This window comes from Balearica regulorum, chromosome 6, assembly GCF_011004875.1.
Source record: "Balearica regulorum gibbericeps isolate bBalReg1 chromosome 6, bBalReg1.pri, whole genome shotgun sequence".
Lineage (NCBI taxonomy): Eukaryota > Metazoa > Chordata > Aves > Gruiformes > Gruidae > Balearica > Balearica regulorum.
In genome coordinates, this window is record NC_046189.1 from 4,735,496 (window position 1) to 4,756,344 (window position 20,849).

Sequence of the window (20,849 nt, forward strand, 5' to 3'; positions counted from 1 at the left end):
AGTTGGGAAGGCATAGCAATATGGTTCTGCTTTGCTTGATATCTAGTAAGGCTTGTTCTGAACGTGACTTAGGACTGTTGTGTTAGTAATAACTGGTTTCAGCTGAAATGACTGGTAAAAGATTTTTCCAACTTCTGTGGAAGGATCTGTGAAGTTCTGCACTGAATAGTCTTGTCCACATGGAGTTCATTTCGAGGAACTTCACCCTTGCCGAAGCTAGATATCTAGTCCAAACTAGTCATTTCATCTCATTCTGTAGGCTCCTCCAGAAATCATCATCTCACAGAAGAGGTGGGATGAAATTATTTGCCCTCTGGAGATGCTTATTTATTTGGATTGACTTCACAGGGAACCTAGACAGTGCTAGCTGGGACTTGGCTAACTAGCTGTTAGATGTGTAAAACTAGGTGGCATAAATTTGCCCTCGCAGCAGTAAATGGTGAGGTGATAGTTAAACTCACGTGGGGAAGGACAAAGACAGATGGGAATGCATGCATAAAACCATTCTGGAATTTGAGTATGGCGAGGACATCTCTCATGTTGGTTACTTTAAATACAGTGGTTGTTTTGATATACTATATGCTCATAACAGTAATGATCTTTGTAGCATCATCCACGGTGCCGTCTGCTAGTGGAACTCATAGGCACTGTAATGAGTGTACACACCACCAGATGATTACATCTGAGATTAAACTGGGGATAAAAATGACAGACTTCTCCATTTGCTCAAATAACAGAGAAATAGCAATTGCTGTACAGGCTGGACGATACTTTTTATTCCTTCTGGTATTACTGTGGTACCTGGAATCCTTACCGAGGAACAGAGTCCTTAGAAGTATTTATTTGATGTTATAAATATGAAACACTTTCACTTTTCTCTGCTTACTTTGCTGATATGACAAACTAAACTAACCAACCCCACTAAAACCCTGATGCTCCTTATGCAACGCTTCACTCAAGCTTATTCCTCCACAATCTCCCATTGCCCATCTTCATTCTTGTTATTTACACTGTGGACTTTATGGAGTTTTCTGTGATTATTTTTTTTTTTTTTTTTTTTAAAAGAAGGAATGGAGGAAAGGGTCCCATTCTGGAAAGACTTTAAGACACTTAAATCACGGTCAGAAATAGGTCAAGGGTCTTCCTTGTTCTTACATGGCCCCTGAGTACAAGGTGTGCTAGTTTTCGTCTCCTCGAGGAAGTGACTGGACCAGCATCACACCGAGCTGCCTTTGGTTCCCTGTCTCAGTTAAAGCAGATATCTATTTACAGCCGAATTGATTCGGAATGGCTTTAGGCTTCATCTAGAGCAAGGCTTCAGCATCTGCCTCGGGATCTGTAGCTAGACAGCACGGCTGCTTTGCAAAGGGCTGGTTTCACTGAAGGAGCCTTTGTGGATTGAGATCCCATTTAGCATTTGTAAGGTTGTCACAAGTAATAGTACAGCCTGACAAACAGCATAGTCAATAAAATAATGCAGTCCCTCCATGTACTGTAGTTCTCTGCTCTAGATGGGGTGCAGAGTCCAATTTTGGAGTTATTAGGTCTGAAGCGTCTCTTGTTCACTAACCTGTGAATTCAGAAAAATAGTTTTATTGAAGGCAGGAGGATGTAGGCAGCATGTAAGACCTGCTGCTGCGAAATCTGGGCTCATGCGTGTTGGTCTTGTGTGTGAATGGTATAGAAAGAGATTTTTATTATTTTTTTCATAAAAAAGTCCTACTTTCTGCTGCCAATAGCTACTGGACTTTTTTTTTTAGTGGAATTTCTGCTGAAAACATGAAAACTTTGAATTAATAATGAAATATGAGGCCAGTCTGTTATCTTCAGTGCATTCCCCCCTATCTCCGTTCCATGTCCAGAGACGTAGTTTGCAGGCTGACTAGATCTTTCCCTCTCCCGTGCCCCCTAATCCATCAAACTGTGTCCAGATTGCTACAATTCTGAGGTTTTCTATTGTTGCTTGGTTTGGTTTTGGTTTTGGTGGTGGGTTGTTTTTTTTCAAATTGGGTTAAGTCCATATGCTCAGTAACAAATACCCTGACACCCAGCCAACACAAGTATAGAGCCGACTACTAGTTATCATCATTTGTTGTAAACTATTTTTCATGAAGCTCCCTCGCTAGATCCAGAGTTCCTTCGGAGAGCAGCTGGGTGTTAATCCGGTGAGCAGAAAGGGTGCAGAGAAGCTGCTGCAGCCTTTGACCGGCAGCGAGCAGTCTTGATAGCATCTGTTGTGCGAGGATAAGGATTGGAAATGGCAAGGCCAGTTTTGGAACAACTGTATCCTTGTTTCTCTACCCTTGAGGACGAGGGGGACAAGTGCCTACATGTGTTGGATTTTGTTAGCTGGATCCAGTTGCTGTGTTGAGTTAATGAAGGTCATGTTAGTCTGTGGAATGCTGGGAAAGCAGGAGAAGCCGAAACTGAGCTGGCCCATCCCCAGGCAAACTGGTTTTAACCAGGAAAAAGTCAGAGAATGCGAAGAAACTTCTTGTACATCACCTCAGGCAGTTATGTATTCTGTTTCCTAGTTACATTTTTTTTTTTCCTGGTATCAATTCCAAAACAAACAAATGGAGAGAGAGAGAGAGAGAAGAAAAAAAAAAAGGCATTCCTTAAAATAACCCTTTAACATCTTGGGCCAAATTCTCTTCTCCTCAGGCCTGAAGATACAGTCTGTCTGTGCTGATATTGATAGAGAGCACCCCAGATATATGCTGCAATGGTTGTAAGATGAAACTCTGATCCCTTTCTATTCATTCAGAAGTGGAGTCGAAGGACTGTGGCATGTATTAGGCACTACACTAAATAAAAGGATAGATAAATGGGCACTGCAGGTACAGACCTCCTGACGTTCTGCTGTTGCACCTTTTTCTGATGCTGGGTAAAACAGAGCACTGGGCAGGAAGGGACTCTGGCATTGTTTAGGATCCATAGGCACAGCTCTGATAGAAGGGGTAGCAGTTAAGTCTGTTCCAACAGTAACTTGGGTATTTAGAAGTAGTAGTGCAGCACAAGTGTTTCCTGTTGGGCTTACTGGGAGAAATGACACAGCCAAACGCAGCTCCCGGAGTGCTTCAGCTAGCTGACCTACCTTGTGAATGCTGAAACCTCAGGCCTCCAGCACTGACTGCAAATTTTCACTTCACTGGGGCATTTGCAATGCATGATTGTCATACTGCAATGCTTGAATAAACCTTCTTTTTTTGTCTATGGCTGATCACATCCATTTTCCCCTCCTACTCTGTGTTATTCTAGTCTTTCAACTAACTTTTGACTCCAAAAATTGAGGGAGTTTATCATGCCCCACTTTGGAACTGACCATTTGATCTGCTGGAGAGCAAAAGTAGAAGATGTTTCTCAACTTCCCTGCACTGCTGCCCTCTGTGTCATCCTGTTTCGAGCTCCTCTATGCAACTCTTAAAGTGCTATATAAGGTTCTGCAAAGTATCACGTTGCTTGGCTCGATGCTTAAGGCAGTAGGGCACTCGGTCTCTTTGGCATGCTCCAGCAGCCAGTGGAAACAAGGGTAAGCCAGCTCGTGTACATCTTAGCTTTGGCAAGGATGATCAGAGCCATAGCTCAGCAAGAAATCAGCATTCCCTCTGCAAGTGAAAGGTCAGGAATGCAGAAAGCTCACTGCCTTTTTAAGAAAGTTGAAAGTTTGCCCTCTCTCTTTTCCAAAAAGAGGGCAAATAGGAGGATAACAGTCCCATTTTCTGGTTTGTGTTTGACTGAGAATGTGTCATCTAATCTATTTAAGGGATGTTCACGTGTAATATTTTGAGAAGTTGGTAAGCTCTGGGTTAAATTCGTTCCATTCAGTTCTGCCGTTTATTTGACTCACCAGTGGCCAATGACGTTTGGTGTCCAGCTGACGTCCACGTTCTTTCCTGCACTGAAATCCTCCAGCCACAGATAAAGATACGGTAGAAGCAAAATCTATCAGCATAGCCATTTCCTCATCACAACCTGTGGTGCTGGGCTCTAGGGCAGAGAGTGTTCTGATGAGTTCAGGATGCTGTGAGATTTTTTTTTGAAGCAAGGACATCCAAACCCAAGCTAAGAAGAGAGCATAGCTTCACCGTCAGAAGCACGTGTGTGTGCATATATATGCGTACCTTTTCTATCCAGAAGCACAGACACAAATGTACTGTTATCAGTCTTGCTGTGAGAGTGGGTGGGAAACTATTCAGAGAAGCTTTATTCCCGCTGGAAGCCTTTGGTGTCTAGAAATCAAAGCTCTCTGCAGATGTGTGCAAGTCTTGATGAGATCTAAATTGAGAAGATTTCTAAAATCCAGGTGGAATTTCTGATGAAAACAGATGCGTGATTAACCCCTTGCCAGCTTAGAAGGTAGAGACTGTAGCAGTGCCATGGAGAGCTTGGACTCCATCAACTTGAGCAAGTGCTTCAAGTGTTGCTGTAGACCCCAAAGAGAGGTGGAGGTTCTTCCTTCTGCTTGAATCGGGGTCTGCTGCTTCTTCATGATTTCCTCAATGACTGCCTGGGTGGTTTTTTGTGTAATGCAGCCCCTCTTTAAAGCCAGAGCTGGTCATGCACTACTGTGTTTATAGAGGGAGAGAATAAGATGTATTAAATATTGGATAGGATTTTGTTCCATGTCTCTTCAAGTAGGTGCTAATTTAGCAGATGATGTTACTTTTTATTTCCAAATTACTATTAATAACATATTTTGCTTTAAATTAACATCCAGAATCTGATAAATTTTTTTATCAAGATATTCTGTTTGCAATATAAGAAAAACTTACTGTAGTGACACAAATTAATTTTCCTTCTTAGCATGGTATCCAGCCATACTTTTCTTCTAACACTGGAAATAATGAGTCATGGAATCAAACAGCACGTGATATGGTCTTTGTGAAAGACTTCTCAACTGGCTTGGGGTCATGTTATAAGACATTAGCATTAGAAATTTCTTCCCACTCGCTTGAACAATTTCTCTTTTGTGCAAACATATGGAAAGTCCTGCCTGCCTTTCTTTTTCTTGCAGCCTGTGTTAAACTTCAGTTGTCGCTTGAATTTACGTTCCAAGTTTTTCTGCATCAATTTCATTGAACCCAACAGTAAAGAACTTAAAAGATGTACAGAGATACTTTTTCTGAAGGGCTCATAAAAGAGGGAGGCTGCTACTACTAGCTTGAGCCAAAATATATAGAGTGAAAATGGTGCAAGTTTCTTTGCAAGCAGATAAGAGAAGGCACTAGTTTTACAGATGCTGGGATTCCTATAAACTACTTGCACTGACTTAGGATTTGTTTCTGCTTCCATCGACTTCAGCACGTGAACATTAATCTCCAGCATTAATCAATTTATTGTCGCTGAACCCCCATAAGATAAAGAATTACAACCTCTATTTTGTAGATAAACTCAGTTGCAAAGAGATTTAGATTCCTGTTTAGACGTGTTTAGGCACCTAAGGATGCAACTAGATGCCGACTAAGATTTATGAAAGTGCCTTAACTGATTTTGAGTGGAAGTTTAGGGCCCAGAGAAGTGAGGAGCTTTTATAAATTCAGCTAGGCACTGGAGTATCTAGAGCAATCTCATGCTGACTTCCCTGGTCTCACCTGCATTTGGGAGCAGAGCTAGAGCCGAACGCAGACTTGTACCTCACGATAGGCAGGAAGCACATGCGGGACTTGAAAGCCGGGTCCTTGAGAAGCCAGCAACTTGCATTTGGGGGCAGCACTACTCATGCAGACACATGCAGCCGCTATTCCCCCTTTCTGCTTATTGCCAGCCTGGTACTTCTACCAGCACCCCTCTTCCCGCCTCAGGTTAATTTTTTAGCTGGATCAATTCCAGGCGGAGCAGAGGGTACGGTGCCAGGACCCACGAGGTGTAGTGACTGCGGAGTTCCTGTATCCCTGTCCTGGCCGGGCAGCCAGCAACGCAGTGAAGGCTGCAGAATTGACCATCTGTGCTGAAGAAAGGGATAGGAGGCACAGCTGTTTCACAGCTGTTCACTCTCCAGAATATTACCTAACTATGCCATCATACAGTTAAGGACATATAGAGGTTTCAAATGTTTCCTTTTTTATTTTTTTAATTTTTTAAAATTTATTTATTTAGTTTTAAACAATGCCTGTTTAAAAAATTCCTTGATTTGAATGAGTTCAATGCTTCCTTAGTTCCTGATGCAGAAGGCTAGCTCAAGACTGGTTTGCATCCTTACAGCCTGCTGGGAATGAGCTTGCTGTGGAAACCGCTAGGTGGAAATGACAAGTAATAAATTTGTCGAAAAAGGCACTTTGTGAGCGGGACCAGAATGAAATTTGAGTCAAGTTAGATGAAAATGTTGGGGGAAAACACTTCAGCAACATTGAAATGGCTTTTGATGTTTGAAAGTAGAAAACATTTCCATGTTTGTTTCAAAATGATGTATTTCAGCTCAAAAGGGCCAGCACTTGAAAGGGGGAGGTTATACAACTTAAGAATGTTTTATTTTGGTTTTGCTCAAATAAATGTCTGGAGTAAACTCAAATTATTTTCATAGCAAATGAAACGTTTCTGTTTGTTTGACCCATATGACTATTTTTTTTCTTTTTGTTTTCAGTAGTCACTGGAAAAACTCTATTTTCCTTATGTCTCCCACCAGGACTGAAAGTTGGAGACTGGAATATTCCACCTCCATGCATGTGGGGTGCAGCTGCCTAAAATAAATCTCCATGCTTTAAGCATCTCAGGCTCTGCCTCACATAGATGCTTTATTCTTACCCTAGAGTGAGAATCCCCTGTTGATGATATCTTTAAGGAAGCCAATGATCCCAAAGCCCCAGGCCAGAAACTTGACAACAGTGTGGTAACGAGGCATTGCTTATATGAACCAGTTGCTTTCTGCAAAGACTGTTTAGCATGTATGCATGAATAATGGTGGTTATGAACGTTCGGGAACATTAAAGGAAATCAGTGGATCCACCAGGCACGTGAAAACAGATAAATGAAGCATCGTGTGTGATATGTTAAATTATATGTCCTGCCTGGGAGTATGCATACTGCCTTCCTGAACCCCTCAGATCAAATTTGGCACCAGCGTAGTTGAATCTGACACGGTTCTGATCGTAACCTTTGCAACTAGAATTGTGCAGGTACATACACTTGATGAGAATGTGACAAGAGAAAATTGAATGTAAAGTCCGCTAGACAGCCAATAAATTTGTTTTATATCTTTATCTTTTCCTTGCTTGGCAATTATTGCAGCAGGTGCTGAACTACTTTCCGCTTGCTGTGAGCGAGGGTACTCAAATGACCTACTGTAAATTCTTGATATTTCCTGTACTTATGAGAAGACATAATCATCTGAGGAACTTGTATATTTAGTGTGGATTAAGACTTTTTTTTTAAATAATGCTTTTTTTTTTTTTTTTTTAAAGGCCAAGATTGGTCATAACTAGTGGTAGGTTACTTAGTACTATATAACTGAAATGTGTTCATATTGTCACCAAACCCGTTACCTATTTTTAAAATAGTGGGGCGGAGTTGTTGCTCAGGTCCTTCTACATTATTTGTGGTAATTCAGTAGACTGTTAATGACAGCGTATCGCTATTAGGTTATAGACCTCCTAGGTTATGATTTTTAGAACCATAAAGCAAGAGTTGCAGGGTTTTGGAGGTTGATTACAGAGAGAAGTTTATTGTTATTCCTTACATTTAAATCTGCTAGGTAAGATAAAACAGCCAAGTAGGAGATCTGGAGTAGAAGTGATGTGCAGTTAAACACTGAAAAATCTCTACCTCTCCTATACAGGAGAGCTATTAAAACTATTGCTTATTGTACATTAGTATTCTGCATTTGTTATCTGAAAAGCTACTACAGGCAGTAGTTTGAGCAGGCTATTACCATTTCTAACTTCATGCTACAGCGTTCTCGCTTGTCTGCACAGTTGACCCGATCCTGTATGTCATCAGGGAGGAGATGTTTAACTTGTGACACTACTAATCCTTTCCTGAAGGCTTTTCGTTCTTCCTGCACGTTGTCCTTTCATTGCTTTTGTGAGCTGGAACATGCTTGCTCAGCCCAATGATGAATTCATGTAATTACCTATGTATGTACCGAAGTCCTGTTGACTTTGTTAGATCAGTGATTGCTTAAGTATTGCACTGAATCAGGACCCCTAGGCGTTTTCACATGCACAGGCTGACTTGGGAATTGGTGTACCTTATTGTAGTTCGCCGCCGATGGGAACGAACAGCAGGCTGGAGATGCTCCCGCAGCCCGGCCGTCACTGCAAGCGCCTGGCTGTGAACAGGGACAGCTGGGAGAGCAGCAGCCCAACGGGGTGCTTGTCTCCCCCAGGTAAATCTGCATGGTTGACCTGTATGCCTTTGCATTAACACGAGTGGGATACGTGGAAACAAATCGTGATGTTAGACAAAGTTCAGAGCGTGTATTTTGTTAATCCAATTCTAGAAAGCCTCATTAGTCTGTGTGCAGGTATGAGTTACACAAAAGCACATGTCCATGCCATGAAGCTGCATCCCAGCACAGGTCTGTGTGTGTGTACCTCTGCAGAAACACTGTTTGCAGGAGCTCGTGGTGCAGAGTCCTTCCTTTCTCAGCCAAGTTCTTGTGCAAGGATGTGGATGATTTTCCGTGTGCCTCTTGAAAATGTGCTTGTCCTCACTTTTTTATTTTGCTGATCTAAATAGACCTAATGCATTGTGATAGTGCTGTGTTTTACGGAGAAGATGCACTGCTGTCAAGCCCAAAGAGTCTAGGTTGGTCTTGGTATTATAGGCATCAAGCCTTCAGAGAATATGATTGTCCTCAGCTGGAATGACTGACAGTCCCAGGAATCACATCTGAATTACAAAGAACCGTGGGTCTCCAGTTCGTATGTTGTCATAACCCAGTAGACACAGTATATATTCCCTGTAGAGGCTCATTTGTGATCCTTTCTAATACAGTGTGTGCTCAGAATAACGTTAGCCCTTTGACAAGAGGGGAGATGCTGCTGTTAGAGCAGTCCCAGTCTGGGCTTCTGCCGGAGCTCTGTGGCATTGCTTTCCCAGGTTGATGGTGAAGGAGTGGACTTTTGCTTTCTCCATCCCTTCAGAAGCCATCCGTGCTGCTTCCTCAGTGCTTTGATATTCTGCCAGCCGAGGGAGGGAAGAGCCATTTATAAATATTTCTGGTAATACAGTAAGTACTCTCACATGTTTTGCTCACTCATTTTCCGTATCCAGAAATCTATCCGACCAGAATCGGTTCACTCTCTTTTATTAGCAGAAATAGATCCACAACAATTAAAATTGATTTTAAAAAAAAAAAAGAAAAGAAAGAAGAGAAGCAGCAGCAGCAAGCACAACATCATATTGACCGACTGTGTGTATATTCACACTGGTTTCCAATCTATGGATAATTACCCCTCAGAGATTGTGTGCTATGTACAGTATAGTGATGGAATTATGCACTTTAAAGAGCTTTAGTAAGGCTCTTAGGATGCCAAATTCTTTCCTTTTTTTTATTTTTTTCCCCTCCTCTTCTTTTCATTGCAGTGAGTAATGATTTTTAAGTGCACATGACCCATCCTCAAAAACAAAGTAAGGCATGTCAGTGATGTTTTGAGTCTCACTTTTCTTGAACTGACGCAATAGAAGAAGTGTACCTGTGAGATGAAATTTGGTCAGAGGATCTCTTGGGATTGCTGGCCTTTGTTAGTGAGGGGAAAGGCAAGTGGAACTCAGATGTTACTTGTTCTGTTTGGCAGCAGGTACCCCAGTTGGGATTATTGCAAGGAAAGAGGGCTTGAGAGGGACATGGGTACAAATTCATAGAAAACCAGGCTCCCTTAGTTTGGTCACAGATCACCTTACTTGAACACCGTGGTTTTTCTGACCTCTTTGTGAGAGCCAGTTGAACTGTTTTCATTTGCAGTTTCACACAGAAAAAATTAAAACATTGCCTACAAATTTCAGCCTAAATTGTTTTTGGCAAAGTGATAAGCAAGTAAAAAACAGGGCCTCGTCGTAGGAAGTGTCAAGCAATCATAATTTTAGGCAGAGATACCAGCTCCTCCTAGAGGAAAAGAGCCAGTACGTAAATAGCTCCCAACAGATCCTTTACCCAAGGAGACAAAAGGGTGACGTGCAGAAGTTGCTGCTGATGCCAAATATAAGCTTTCCAATGGGAGTGTGTCATGTACATGAGGTTTGAGTTTGTCTCTAAGATGCGACTTGATGCAGGAGTGTTTCTTGATACTCTGTGGTATTTTGGAGGTATTAACACCTCTCCAGATCCATTGGAGATCTTTGGGGAACATCTCCAGAGGTACTATCATGGGAGTTGAAAAAGGAGGTACCTTTTGAAACATAGCAATCGGGAATGAATTTGCAGGGCTGTGTACTCCTCTGTGGCAGTCGCTTGTTCTTTGACCGTCCCTGCCGCTATGTTTACGGATTTTTATCTTTTGTTGATGTCTTTAATGAATGTTTAGTAACAGCGAGTCGTGCTGTATCCCGTTCCACCAGCCTGGACCAGTGGGCTGTTGTGTTAAAGGGAGGGCTCCCAAAGAAAACTTTTGCCCAAAAAGAGACTCTTTAACTGGGAGAGTCTGTAGCAGCTACAAGATCCCCACAGCTGCCCTGCTCCTGCTCAAGGATGAATGAAGGTGGGCCTGGGAGTGTGTCCGGGGTGGGATGGTATGTACAAGGCGTACACGCCAGCCCTCTTCTCCTCCCATCCCACCTTCCTCATGGCCCTGCGCCCCAGCAGGAGCGGTATCCCCGCTCTCCCCCTGTAACCTGGGCTGCAGAAACTAGAACAAGGCAAACAAGGACCTTCCTTGATGCTGCCCAGCCTCAGCCCCTTAATGAAACAAAGGATACATGCTGCTTTACAGCTGACCAAACAAATGAAATAGTTCTGCCGTCCATCAGAGAGGCTGCGTGCGTGGCTGGACGTGGTGGTTGAACGTGTGGTTTCCACGGAATAGCTGAGTTTATGGGACGTGTTCAGGAGAGGGCTGCGTGTGTCTCCTGAGGAAGAATCAGATGCTCCACTCTATGAATCTGTTATGTCTCCATCTTCTTGACTCTTCTGGAATAATACCAAGTGATGCTCAAAGCCACTTGCAGCATCTTTCAGCTCGTTTGGTGATGTATGACCTCCTCAGCAGTCTGAAATGTTTCAGGCTGGGGTTTGGTCCCACAATCCCTCGTCCTCTCTTGGTTTAGCAATTGATGGGGGTATCTGCTCAGCGCTCTTGGGTGCTGTGGTGAAAATGTGGTGAGTGCTTTTGGTGTTTAAGTGGTTGGTATGAGACAATGTGTGTGTGTGTGTCCATTCTTACTGTTTTAGTCTAACTTGAGGAAACATTCCTTACTTGTTAGATATGTAAATTTTTAGGTACCTAATTATCTGCTTTACTTGGCAACTCCCTCCAGCCCCTTTCTTCCATGATCCCACCACCCTCTTTTCTTCTCGTTCCCTTAAATATGCGTAGATGATGAATAGCAAATCTTCTCATAGAATTCTTCAGGAATATTTACTGTAGGGTTTTGCTTTTGTTTGCTTTTCTGGTGACTTGGAGATGGCATGGTGAGAAAAGAAACATGTGAGCTAAACCTGTTGGTTTGAACATTGTGTCAGAAAATATCCATAAATTGCAAGTTACTACACAGATGTATAGATTTAATGAGACTGTGTAATGCCATTTATTTATGCTAAAGAATCTGACATACGGTACTGAAAAAAAGTTAATACTCTAAGAGTTATTTTATATTTTTCCATTGCCATCTGTCACTGCCTACATAATAATGATACAGGTGAAAGCCTAGCATTGCTTTAAAAAAAAAAAAATCAGAATGAATAGTCATTTAAATATCTTGCTGCTTTAATAGCTGGTGCGTTTTAAGTTGTGGGAAGGAGGCAACAGAGATACCCTCCCCCCATTTTTAGTATATTAACTTTTGGATTTAAACAGGTTTAGATTCTTGAAGTGACTTCTGAAAGTGGAAAATGATTATAAACTGTTGTGTCCTCTAAATTTGGAAAAGCTAAGGGACCAAACCAGGTTCTGCCATCCTTATGGTTCTTGGAGTAGCCCTTTCATGTGCTTCTTTAGATGTAGGTGAATTTTTGTGCTCTAAGTGCTGCCTTAATGTGCTGAATTCAATACTACTGGGATCTCTGAACTGTAAGCAGATCTCTCTAGATCCCAGATCCCCAAATCCTGGTCCTCATTGGCCATCTAAAATCAGTAAAGGAAAAAAAATTGTAAGGGGCATATGCTTTTTCAGCTGTCTCAAGTAAAAATGCGTGTGTCAAAGCAGCACCGGGCTGACAGAACTCAGCATTTACAAAGACACTGGCTTTTAAGAGTTTTGCTTCAACTTCATGCAGTCATACTGTGGTTAGGCAAAACTGCTTTCCCTTTTTTCTTTTAAGCACAGCACTGACTGTGAAATGCACAGTGAGAAGTCCCTACACTCAGACATTTGCAGTGATCCAGGGTTCAAATGGTCCTGTACCTGGGGATCTGCCCATGGCTTTGCATCAGCCACCTGCTTCCAAGGGTGCAGACAAGGCTTAGACTCAAATAAATAAACGAAACAGGTTTTGTTGTTAATCTCCTTTTTACAATGTAGTGACAAAGACAGAAAATATTTTTGTGGCAGGTGATTATCCTATAATTTTCCATGGTTGATGAGTCAGGGGAGGTGCCTCCTTTAGAGGAGGAGGACATGGCTAGGTCAGGTTGCATTAAGATGATTTAGAGTTTATATAATTAAAAAAAAATACATCTTTTCCTGAAAGCTGTGAATGATCCAAAGGCGTACCTTTGTAATGAAAGCCTTTCACTTATTTAAAATAATGGCTCTAGTGGTAAAAATGCCAGAAAATGAAGCAAAGTCCCTGGTCCAGACCCAGAGAAGTCATTCCATTGGCTTCAAACAACTTTGTCGGGTGTATTTTCAAATATAGTGCCGATCCCTAATGGAAAGTTCCTTATAAATGAAATAATCATTACTGTTATAATTACTACTCTTTGCGTACATTGGAAAGCATTTTAGGAAGTCATGCACTTTTTAAGAAGCAGAGATGACAATGAGTGAACAATGAGGTTTTGGTCACTTTAAATGGATGTTATAAATCACTTTATTTTTGTTTATAAGAGATGATCCATATATAGCTGTAGTTTGTCAGCATTTTCCATTGCAAACTTCTAGTTTTGGGTACCATATAGAGCTCTCAGCAGCCTCTTAGAAAATCCACTTAGAGGTGAATGTTGTGTCATTGCTCAATGAGTATATGTTTTTTCTGCTCCCTTATTAGCATTTGAACCGATCTTAAAAATAAAAAGGTGTGCATGGTTTAATGTTTTGAGAGACAGTGTGTTTCACCACAGGAGTGATTTTGTTTTTCCTCCTCTCTCTGCTTTCCAGTGTGCATCAGAAATAACTCTACTGAAGTAAAAAAGAGCTGTGGTAGGAGAGGAGACTGACGGTATTTAATGTACATGTTGCAGACAGTAAGAGACTCGCTTTAGATTGGCAAGGGAAAGGGCTGTGAAAGACCACCCACACCACCGAACCCTGCCTCCTGCAGCTCATGGTAACTGCGAAATAAAAATTTATGATGAAAAGGGGCCCTGAGAACACCTGCTATGCACCATACCCCCCCCCACCAACATCACCTGCCCGTCTGTAACAAGCATAAAGTCATTAAGACAATGGCAGAAAGTTTTAGTGATTACGGTACGCGGCAGGAGAGAGCAGGCGAGTGCAAGGGCTGACCAGGTGTTGCATAAAGGCAGAAAGTTTGCTAGATGACATTTGCCCAGAAAAGCATGTTTTGTGTGACGGCAAAAGGAGAAGAAAAAGAAAAACCCTACTCCTTCTCACCCCATCAAAACAGCCCAAAAAAGTAGCAGAACAAATAAAGAGGTATCCAACAATTGGTCCTAACATGACCTTAGGGAAAAATCATCCACGAGTCCAAGCCTAATAACGGGCTTAGCTGAAGCATCAGTAGAGGGGACAGCAGCTAGGAGCCAAGTACCACTGCGTCCTGTTTGGCTTTTGTGGAGCCAGTTTCTGACATTGCAAATGGATAGAGGGCTGTGGGGTAAGGGAATCAGCAGAAACCTTGTATTATGTTAAGCACGATACTTGTTGCACCATAATTACTGTGTAAACATAGGCAAAAAAGAAGGGGGAGGATGGGTCATCAGGAGTACTTTTCCTACCCTGGGATATGAATACATGACTCTTGCTTGTGTAAGTACGAGTTGCATAGATGCATTTGTGGGTGAAATTTGGCCTGAGGTCCTTCTGGAGAGGAATCTTGTGACACTGAGCAATCATATATATTCAATTAGGAGTTCTTGTTCTTGCCCGATGGAGGTATGCAGCATGGGTGACTCGTGGTGAGCAGTCATGCTTAAAGGCTGGGATCTGGGGCAAATTCTGGTCTAGATGCCACCATACTTATACCAAGGTTTTCCTTACTCAGTGTGTCAGCCTTTGGACGTCAGCAGGGTTCTCACTGAATGCGACTCAGAAATCATTGAAACCATCATAACTGGGTCCTGTGATAGAAAAGAAATTTCAGGTCTTAACGCCGCACTTGCTGCGGGGTGCTGCGTGCCTAAATCAGAGCCCTTCCAACTGTAACTGTGGTCTTTTCAGTTTAATATTTGTATAAGCTTGTATAGCCATCTGAGCATAAAAGTTGTTCCACAGGTTTCGCTGCAGCAGTCCTCATTCCTGGTGTCTGGCCGTGGACAGCTGGGCTGGGAGAAGCTGCCCGGTATTTTAAAACACATTGCTACTGAAAGCAATGACATCCTGGGTGCTGCTCCATGTCAGCCAAAGCTGGTTCTTGCGATGGCACAGCACGCCAGGTCAGGGGCCTGATCCAGCTGAAAATGGTTGATTTTTCTCAGGAAGGTTATTTTTCAACCAGATGGGCTTACCACCCGGTTCCATAAGCACTGGTGCCCGTATAAAAGATGGGAAGAGGTGGGGAATGAGAGGATGGCAACCATGGTTTGTGTCAGCTAAAACCTGACTGAAGCTTGGCTTAGCTATGCAACCACATCCTAATTTAAACTAAACTTGGGTATAACAGACCTGTTAGTCTACACTTACTGCACACACCACCTCCAGAAGATATGAAATAACTATTCTGTTGCATTTAGTGAGAGTTTAAATTGACTTTGGAAGTAGCAGGCTTAAACTGAGATTCTTCAATGTGAAAACTAAAAATTTCTAAGGATGCCTAAATAAGCTGATCATTTCTCACTGAATTTCTGGCGTATTAACTACCTCCATGTGGGCTTGAAGAATCCCGTTTGTAGCATGCAGAAAAGGACTCTGCACTAAGCTTCTGAAATCTTTCCTTGCCCTCCTTTGTATTAGTTAGGAAATAGTTGGTTTGATCTAACAGCTACGAATGGACATAAGCCTGCTGAGGTCACCATGACAACATGGTGTCACCATCCAAGATTCGCACTCGCTCAGTGGCCAAAAGCTAAATCTTTGGCAGCTTGCGATAAACAAATTTGACACCCAGCATCGGGGATGTCCATGTGTAACGTAAGAGGCCCTGCTTGGGCTTCTGTCGCTTGACTCGAGAAAGGAGTTGGGTAATTCCCCGTTCTTTGCAGGTGACGTTCACCCTCATTTGTTCCATCCAGATACAGCTTCACTTCTCTCTGAGCCTCCAGAAAGCCTCAATCTACTGTGAAAGCAGAACTGGCTCCCTTGAAATACACCTTTCTAACCCCCAACTGAAAGATTTTCCATTACAGTGTTGTTAGGGCACCGTTGCCCACGGGTGTCATTTAAGAGACGTCTTCCTTTCTCCTGGAGATCATGGTTATCTACCCCAAAGCTGCAGATGCGCTGCCAGTGCCTTGGGCAGACCCAACTTTCCTTATTCCTCAGCATCACACCTACACAACTTTGGAGTGATACCTGCTTTGCGCCAGCGCAGCAGGAGGAGAAGGGGAGGCCTCTTCATTTGTCAGGAGCTAAATATAATTTCCAGTTAATTTGCTTTTTAATGTCAACCTGTTTGCCAAGTGCTTTGTGGCTACAAGGCAACAACAGACGAGACTCCTTGCTGGGTTCTGCCGCTGTTCAGCTGGCATTCTCACCCTTTGTATGCGTGCCTTTTTAAAAAGGGAAGATTTGTCGGTGCACCCTTGTTTACACATTTAATAGCTCACAATTAAACCAAAATGGACTTGAAAAGCTTCATTAATGAAGAGTGAAATTCTATCAGCAACAAGAAACTCAATGATAAAGTTTTCTTTTTGCTAAGACCCCTTTATACTATTCCAGGGGGAAAGTATGTTTAAACATGCATTAAAGTCTCACTACACTTCTGGAGTGGTGTAAACACCCTCTTTGAGGACCTTTTTCGCGACCAGAGTGCTCTTAGGCTGAACAAGAGTCAGGACTCATTGTTTCCAGCTTTTTGGTGTTCCTTACCTTGAATTTTAAAAATCCATCAAGATGGAAGAGTTCTCCCTCCTCCTCCCCCTCTAATTTTCATTTTACAAAACACTTGTCGGTTTGCCATTCCAGCTCTTAAAATTAAATGTATTCCACTCACCATTACCGAGTGCTTTTAATAATATAGAAACAGTCTGCATCTGAGTGTTGCGGTGTGTAAGAACTAGGCACCCAGGTTCAAAACATGCAAGAAGCTGGGTCATACTCTATGTGTCTTTAGCTGCCAATTAGCGGTGTCATTAGTCCACTGCCTCGTAGAAGTTATGATTAAAATAGACGGTGTCACTGACCATTGACAAGACGATATGCAGAAGGTTGTGCTGTAGCTGCCTGTCACTCTGCTGCAGTGGCTGGAGTCTCATTTTCCAGAGGGAAGTAACAATGCCTTAATTTCTTTACATTCTGGCGTAAAGACAGATGTGTTATCCAGGCTTTACATATTGCATTATATTGTGTTCTGGACAGGGAATCTGTGGCAGACCCTGGGAGAGCTAATGGATCACCTGCCCCCCCTCTACCCGACAACTTTGGTTAGAGATCACGTTGTGTCCACGTTAGCTACAAGCGTCCTTCGCTGTCTTCGCCCACAGAGCCACCCCAAGGCTTTCCGGGGGCAGCAGATTTGAATTTTGTCTCCTCAAGGATGAGTATCTGAAGCCAGGCCAAAGCTTTGTTTCCTGCTGGCAAGAGAAGAGGGATGGGGGAAGAGGCGCGAGAGGGCTTGAGGGGTCAGGCTTGCTTTTTCTGCTGCTCCGGGGGCAGCAGGAAGAGGCTGGTGGAGCGTGGCCACTGCCAGGAAAGGCTAACCTCTAGCTGGAGACCACAAACCCTTGGTGACAGTGGCCAGCCTGGTTTTCCAAGGCCACAGATAAAATAAGCAACGACCTAGGACAGCAGACAGTGGAGGAGACAGAGGGGCACAGTCCTGCTGCTCGCTCCCTGGTGTGCTGGACAGAAGGAATTTTGTTCTGTAGTGGGAATTGCACTCTAGCTTGCTTGCTTAAAGAAAAGATGACTAGTGCTTTAACTTAGACTCAACTTGGGAATCAAATCTCTCAGCAAGACAGGAGGGTTTTTTTCCCTTTTGAGGGAAACAATTTTCCATGACAGAGGGTAAAATACTAGAAATATTTTTCTTAGGTGGATCTTCCAACTTCTGGTTTGTAGCTACACTAATTTGTGGGTGAAAGAAATATTTTGGTACTGAAAACTTGCCAAAATGCTGTTTAACAGGGAATTGCAGTTTAATTAGCACTTATGAGACATTAACAACAATTGTATTCAATTTGGCCACTCAGGATAAAGTGTGATTCAGGATCAGCTGGTTAGTGCTTTGAAAAAATAAAAACAAAAACCAAAAACATTGCTGTGTGGTCTGGTGAATATGTGCCGTTAGCTTTGCGTTCACAGGTAGAAGCTTTTGTGGCTGCTTGTCTCTTTTTTTTTTTTTCCCATGAGGTGTTGTGCTGGACTGGGAAAAAGTGGAAGGCACTTGTATTAACTGGAGGGAAATGGTTTGACTTCAAGTTGATGCTTTTGCAGCGAGCTGGATTACAGTTTATTCCTGCTATCTCTTGCTGTGATTTTTCGGAGAAGTGCCAAAAACTTTAAAAATTTTTTCCATTTACTTATTTATGCTTTGCTTTGCCAAGGAATGAGAAAGCCTGCCACTTTTAGCAAGTGTGTGAACAAGAAAGGCAAGGGAACCCAGGGTGAAATTTGACGTGGAGACTTGTGTATGATGCAGGATAGCCATAAACATCCCTTGAATATTTCTTTTTGCTTTGCAGCAGAGTTCATTATGCTCTCGGAGTTTGTGGCTGTAGGTGAAAACAAAGACGGTGCCTCAAAATTATTGCAGTTTCAAAGGCTGGCAAACAAACTATATGCAATTTAAGTGCCTGTTCGTATGCAGGCTACCATACAAGCCTAATATATACACCAGTATGATGTAAGGCAGCAGAGATTAGCAAAGCCCTCGCAACGAGCTGAGGAGATCCCTGCTGCACCAGTGCTCCCCTCCTTGGAGACCTGCGACTTGTCCCAGCTGAAGGAAACCTTCCCGCAGCAACAAGAGCTAGCGGAGGGTTTCTGAAAATGGCAACGACGGTGCTCTCTGTGCCTGTGCGAAGGTGAGGGAAGTAAGAGGAGTAAACAGCCTGCACAACTTCCCGGAAGAGCTGGCATATTATGAAAGATGCAGCGTGAATTACTTGGGCTTTGTGAGCTACCTTTGCAGGAGTTGGGGAGCGCTGCGTGTTTGGGGAGGTTGCGTTTCGGCAAACGGCTTGCTCTGTTTTGTCGTGCTGTTTATCCTGTTGGATGAAAGCCATCGTTCAGCAGAAAGAAATGCTAGGGCAAGATAAAGTAAGTGATCTTCCAGTTTGTAAGCTCTTGCAGCCTTAATTTTGTACGTGCTGAGCAGGCAGAGGTCTGCAGACTTGAATGGGAACTCATGGTGCTCAGCAGTTATTACAGTCAAGTGTTTATTATTGCATGTCAGAGAAACAGAGACAAAAATTTATATACGTAAGAGACATGTAAGATACAAGGCTTTCTATCTCTCTTGTGAGTATGTATAAATATACACAATTGGTATGAGGGGTTTTTTGTTGTTTTGTGCATTATTGTGTGTGGAGAGTGCACAGTCACGTGGCAGAAACCCAGGGTTTTAGGTGAGAAGCGCAGGGCAGTATTTCTGGGTCTACCCTAGCTACTTGTGTGGCCAAGCGTATTAAATCCTGCTCCTGAAGACAGCAAACCGTTTATTCGGGCTTCATTCTCAGCCTTGTTGAATACCCCAAAAGGCTGTTTTCATTAGAGGGAACTGCCATTCCTTAGCTCTGAAAGTGGGCTGTCCATAAATCACCAACGCCTGCTTTCCGCAGGGAGGTGGGACTAGGACCTCAGCTTTCTCCCTGCCAGCCTGCGGAGCTGGCAGAGCTCCCAAACTTCCAGGCCCCCCCCCCCCCCCCCCCCCCCGACCGAGGGTGCGTCCCCCTGGTCACGGGGCTGGTGATGGCTGTGCCACCCACCATCCCTTGGGCTGCTCACAAGCATCGGGTGGCTTCCCATTTATTCTCTTGCTGCTGTGGTGGGGCCAGACCCCTCGCACTCGCCATGCAAACAGCCTCCTGTTGACCTGTTCCTGCCTTTCTTCTTCCCCTTGTTGAGGTGGTGGTGGCCTCACAGAAGAAGCTATTAATCAAACTATATCTTATCCTTGGGGGGGGGGGGGGGGGGGGGCATTATTTGCAATTACATAAAGTTTAGGGTGTCTTTTTCACAGCCAGCAAAGAGGTTGCTCTCATTGGCGTTATTTCCCTGCGCGTGCTGTGGGTACCGGGGTTTGCACTGTGGAACAGAGAGCCGTCCCCGGGACACTCTGCTCCGCCACCACACTGGGCATAGGTGAGGACGGCCATCCTGCGCCCATGCCAGCAGCACTGCCCCCGGGCAACCAGCTGGGGCCGGGTCACGGTCGGGCCCTCAGTCTGTGCCGGTATTTCTTTTTTTTAAACAATAAATGCATCTCTGTGGCAACAAAAATATCAATTCCCTTCTATAAATGAAGTGCTCGGATATTTCGTAGTCACAGACTGTTTCGATGGCAGTGCGTGTGCTCATACTAGTCTGCTGTGAGCTCATCTGACTGCGTCCTTGCTCTGGATGTGCTTTGCTGTAATAGTACTTTCATTCCTCAGCTCCCATTAGCACCCTGATGAATAGTGGAAGATGTATTTCAACAATTTTATGATTAAAAAGCAACATCTTACCGTTGCTTGGTCTCTGGTGCCTTTGCCCTGTTCATTATGCTTCACCTAAGAGTAGTAGCAGTGATTTAGAGTTGCAACATCAGCATCAGTCTCTGAACCCTGTGTTTTCTTTAACTGTAAATTCTGGGGAAGGAGGAGAAGGGATGAAGGAGGAAGTCTAAGTAGTAGGGTTTGTTCTTCGGACATTTCCAGGCCGGCTGTTTGAATCCATGGTGCCTCACAGTGATCAGACGCATTTGCTCCTAACTCTCTCGCTGGGTTCCCGGACAGCGGCCGTTCTGGATCACTCCTGCCCGGGGTTCGGAGACACCAGCCAGGCCCAGGGCACGCAGTTGCCCTCCAGGTCCACTGCTGTCACCAGCACTCGTGCTAATGGCCTTAGTACAGAGGTCAAAGACTGCTTAGATATGAAGGCTGAATCACCTCCTTTTTAAACCCCTCAGCAGGATCAAGGCTTAGGGAAGCGGACACGTGGGCTGCCTTCTGGCTGGCAGCGGGGATGGAGAGCGTGACTCTGGGACAGGCCTTTCGGCAGTTTCGACCAACCCTTGAGGCATTGAAATGGGGGTGTCTGGTGATTTA

At 43.6% G+C, this 20,849-nt stretch overlaps 1 protein-coding gene across 9 annotated transcripts in view; it reads left to right on the plus strand.

Annotated features, from left to right (window-relative positions):
- IKZF2 (IKAROS family zinc finger 2) overlaps positions 1–20,849 on the plus strand; it is a 117,571-nt gene that overhangs the window by 40,210 nt on the left and 56,512 nt on the right. The window lies entirely within an intron of this gene.